The sequence below is a fragment of the Oncorhynchus mykiss genome, chromosome 19 (assembly GCF_013265735.2).
Source record: "Oncorhynchus mykiss isolate Arlee chromosome 19, USDA_OmykA_1.1, whole genome shotgun sequence".
Taxonomy (NCBI): Eukaryota; Metazoa; Chordata; class Actinopteri; order Salmoniformes; family Salmonidae; genus Oncorhynchus; species Oncorhynchus mykiss.
This window is the reverse complement of record NC_048583.1, coordinates 64273493-64278753: the sequence shown is the minus strand read 5'-3', so window position 1 is coordinate 64278753 and position 5261 is coordinate 64273493.

The following is a 5261-nucleotide window of genomic DNA, read 5'->3' as shown; positions in this document are numbered from 1 at the left end:
GAGGGACTGGTTGCTGTGGAACTAAGAGGGACTGGTTGTTGTGGAACTAAGAGGGACTGGTTGTTGTGGAACTAAGAGGGACTTGTTGTTGTGGAACTAAAAGGGACTGGTTGCTGTGGAACTAAAAGGGACTGGTTGTTGTGGAACTAAGAGGGACTGGTTGTTGTGGAACTAAGAGGGACTGGTTGTTGTGGAACTAAGAGGGACTTGTTGTTGTGGAACTAAGAGGGACTGGTTGCTGTGGAACTAAGAGGGACTGGTTGTTGTGGAACTAAGAGGGACTGGTTGCTGTGGAACTAAGAGGGACTGGTTGTTGTGGAACTAAGAGGGACTGGTTGCTGTGGAACTAAGAGGGACTGGTTGTTGTGGAACTAAGAGGGACTGGTTGTTGTGGAACTAAGAGGGACTGGTTGCTGTGGAGTTAAGAGGGACTGGTTGCTGTAGAACTAAGAGGGACTGGTTGCTGTGGAGTTAAGAGGGACTGGTTGCTGTGGAACTAAGAGGGACTGGTTGCTGTGGAACTAAGAGGGACTGGTTGTTGTGGAACTAAGAGGGACTTGTTGTTGTTGTGGAGATGAGGGACCCCCCCTCCCCTCCCACAGAGACACAGACACATGCATCTGTGAGGTCAGGGTTCTTCTTTCCTTGTAGTCAGCTACAGGTAGATTTTTATTTAAACTGAGTCAATTCAACAGCCTCCATTGTTCTTCCACTGACAGATTGTCTTCCTGCTGAACCAGATAAACTCCACTCTTAATCGCTGTTGCTGCTGTATCGTATCAACTCATTTTATTAATTTTTGTTTCATTCTACTGTTTGTAATTATTGTGATTAATAAAAAAATGTGATTTTGATTAAATATGTTGTGGCTGAGTCTATCAGAACCTCTTGAACAATGCCTCTTGACTCTCACCAAGTCCCTACAGAATAGTCATCAGCTTGAAGAACTCAAGATGCTCCATAGGAAGCATTGGCAGTAAAGAAAATAGGCCGTACCACTCATAACCACTAGAGGTCAGGCTATGAACCTGAGACTGGTGTACTACCACTCATAACCACTAGAGGTCAGGCTATAAACCTGAGACGGGTGTACTACCACTCATAACCGCTAGAGGTCAGGCTAAACCTGCGACTGGGGTGTACTACCACTCCTAACCACTAGAGGTCAGGCTAAACCTGAGACTGGTGTACTACCACTCATAACCACTAGAGGTCAGGCTATAAACCTGAGACTGGTGTACTACCACTCATAACCACTAGAGGTCAGGCTATAAACCTGAGACTGGTGTACTACCACGCATAACCACTAGAGGTCAGGCTATAAACCTGAGACGGGTGTACTACCACTCATAACCGCTAGAGGTCAGGCTAAACCTGCGACTGGGGTGTACTACCACTCCTAACCACTAGAGGTCAGGCTAAACCTGAGACTGGTGTACTACCACTCATAACCACTAGAGGTCAGGCTATAAACCTGAGACTGGTGTACTACCACTCATAACCACTAGAGGTCAGGCTATAAACCTGAGACTGGTGTACTACCACTCATAACCACTAGAGGTCAGGCTAAACCTGAGACTGGTGCTATCACTGGATCTGTTACATGTTTCATTGTGTGTGTGGGAATGGAGTGGATGACTGAAAATTAGCTTTAAAACATTTTTCTCCCAGTCTCATGGCAAAGTAGAATAGAAGGAAAATGTACTTTCTTTTGTTGCATTATTTTAACTTATTAATTATCATTCAGGGGAATTTTATGAGGAATTTTTTTTATTTTTGGAATTCTTCTAAATATTTTCAATATTTTTAATTTCCATGTTGCCTCTATGCCTGGAAATGCCCTTGTCCGGAGAAAAGGATACCAATTTCAGTCGTTTTTGGTTAGTGAGGGAATGAATTTGCAGCACTGTGCTGACTGGCTGCACAGTAATACACTGCACTGTCTGTAGGGTTTATCTCAGAGTTAACCAGGCTGGCTTTGGCCTTGGAATCCCCTGTTAAGTTGAACCGTGTTTCATAGTTCTTCTCAAGAGTTGGGTTTGTATAGTGTAGTGTCCCAATGAGTACCATGGTCTTCTGTCCTCCCTTGTCCTTCTGTTGGTACCACAACATGTATGGGTAGTCCTTGTCGCCGTGGTGACAGTCCAGGTGTGCCTCTCTGTGTTCAGTTGTCCTCCTCAGGAGGTGTTGAGGAGTCTGGCGGATGAGGAGAGAGGAGGAGAACACCACCTCCTCTACAGAGGGGAGGAAAACACAGTCAAGAGGACATTACAGAGACGCCACAGTGGATATAACGTATCTCTGTGACACTTACCTGAGAGGAAGGAGAGACAAACGAGGAACGTGGTAAATACTTTGAACATGGTGACTTTTTTAGTGCGGATAGATACTAAGACATATGACAAGGCTGAGGTAGCAACTCAATGGTAATTCCCCAGGAGGAAACGGGAGGAGAGGGGAGGAGAGAAGGAGGGGAGGAGGGGAGGAGAGAAGGAGGGGAGGAGAGAAGGAGAGAAGGAGGGGAGGGATGAGGAGGGGAGGGGGTGTGGGGAGGAGAGAAGGAGGGGAGAGGAGGAGGAGAGAAGGAGGGGAGGGATGAGGAGGGGAGGAGAGGGGAGGAGAGAAGGAGGGGAGGGGGAGGAGAAAAGGAGGGGCGGGATGAGGAGAGAAGGAGAGGGGAGGAGAGAAGGAGGGGAGGGGTTAGTGAGTCTTTGTTCTGAGGAGGGAGGAGCTTATAGTTGATGTGTCTACCTACAGTACAGTGTGACATTACTGCGCTCTGCTGGATCAGCTGGAAGTTATTGATACAGTAACAGAAGTTATTGATACAGGAACAGAAGTTATTGAGAGAGAGAGCGAGAGAGAGAGGAGAGAGAGACAGTGCGAGACAGAGAGAGAGAGAGCGAGAGAGAGAGCAAGAGAGAGAGAGAGCGAGAGAGAGAGAGAGGAGAGACAGTGAGAGACATAGATAGAGATTGACAGAGAGAGAGAGCGAGAGAGAGAGAGAGAGAGAGAAAGGAGAGAGAGAGAGAGAGGAGAGAGAGACAGTGAGAGACAGAGAGAGAGAGAGAGAGAGAGAGAGGGGAGAGAGAGACAGTGAGAGACAGAGAGCGAGATAGAGAGAGAGAGGAGAGAGAGACAGTGAGAGACAGAGAGAGAGAGATAGAGAGAGAGAGAGAGAGGAGAGAGAGACAGTGAGAGACAGAGAGAGAGAGAGAGACAGAGAGAGAGAGAGAGACAGTGAGAGACAGAGAGACAGTGAGAGACAGAGAGAGAGAGAGAGACAGCGAGAGAGAGAGGAGAGAGAGACAGTGAGAGACAGATAGAGAGAGAGAGAGAGAGGAGAGAGAGACAGTGAGAGACAGAGTGAAAGATGGGAAGAGTACATTACTTTAACTTTACAATGCATAACAAATTATTGCATGAAACCTTTGAAGTAATTATAGTTACAGATTTAATACACATTGTTACACGTTCATATTTAATAAATATTTGAGGAAACTAATAAATAACTGTAGCTAAATTACCTGTGATCCAGAAGAGGGGGACTGTGATAATGATAAGAGGTTTGTACATGTTGACTCTCAATGATTGTTGAAAACCAACTGACATCTCATCTTTACTGAGTGGAGAGGAGAGCCAGGAAGTGACCTCATCGGTGATGTAATGACAGAATGCAGACCTCAAATGGAGCTGTAGGGGGAGGTGTTGCTTCAGTATAATCGACTGAGACAGTGAATGAGAGAAGTTTTTTTTTTTTTGTAGTGTAGAGAGGGGGAATGAGCACCACGGTGATTCACCAGCAGCACAGAAATACACAGCGCTGTGTTGGGGTTGTCTCAAGTCGAACATATTCAGAGAGACATTCTTTGGGCCACCACCACTCAAATCCCCACTCCTATCGAAACGCTTTTCATATGAACGCTCAATAGTTGGAGTCAGTAAATAGTGGAGTGGGGGAGGAGACAGGAAGTGACATCATTTGTTCTTTTAATTGACAGAACTCTATTACAGTCATAGCCAATGGAATCTCTAGAAAAGGACGGCTGCCAGCGCACAGCATTATGACATCACGGGGATGACCCGTTGTACTCGTTCTAGTTCTGTGGTTCTACAATATTGGGCACTGAATCAAATCCAAACCTTCAATGCAGGTGTGAGGGGAGGTGATAAACGGGATACTACAGTGAGACAGACTGTGTCACATAGGGTTTTTGTTGTAGGAGAGAGGGAATCTACAACACAGTGCAGCACCTTCACTTGCAACACAGACATACACTGCACTGTTGTTCGGGACTTTTTAAGGTTGAACATGTTCAGAGAAGCGTTCTTTGGTTCATTTGGAGTCAAATCCCTAGTCACGTATAGATGTTCTTCAAAGTAGGGAGGTTTGAGACTTGAAATATAAATAAGCTAGGTGTTTTAGTTCTGTTTCCCCTGGTGACTGCTGGAACCACTGCATCAGTCTGTAGTTAGTTCTCTCGTGATGGCAGAAGAGTTGAACGTTTTCTCCGCGTTTGAGTAAGACTTCAGAGGGAGTCTGGTGAACCTCAAGGCTGACAGAAAGACCTGGAGAGGGGTGAAGAGAACACATTTAGCTACTTTTATATATATTTTAAATGGAAACATACGTACACAAAAACTCTCATACTTGTCATAATTTCCTAGACTAATGTTATTATTACCTGTCAGACAAATAAGTGAGACAGAGAATGGGATGAGAAATGGGAACATTTCTCTGTCAACAAGAACAATATTTAGAGGAAGTGTCATTCGGAACTCACCAGGAAGAGGATATAGAACACTATGACATCACAATCCAAAACATGGGCGTAACAGTAAAGATCCCTCCCACTGGAAACAAAAACAGAAAATTGTGAATCACAAATGGATACCAACGGGCACCTATTCCCTATAAAGTGCACTACTTTAGACCAGGGCCCATACGGTCCAATTAGGGACTCACTACTACAGAATGAATTCAACTGTTCACAAGAAGCACCATCCTACAGTACAGGCATTTACAATGGTGTTAAGCAGCCAAGGGGTTTGTAATGAGCATCAGTACATATAGGGATTCAACTGGATCAGAACCAAGGGGTTTGAGTCAGGGAGAGGGGGAAGTGGATCAGAACAAAGGGTTTGAGTCAGGGAGAGGGAAGTGGATCAGAACAAGGGGTTTGAGTCAGGGAGAAGGAAGTGGATCAGAACAAGGGGTTTGAGTCAGGGAGAAGGAAGTGGATCAGAACAAGGGGTTTGAG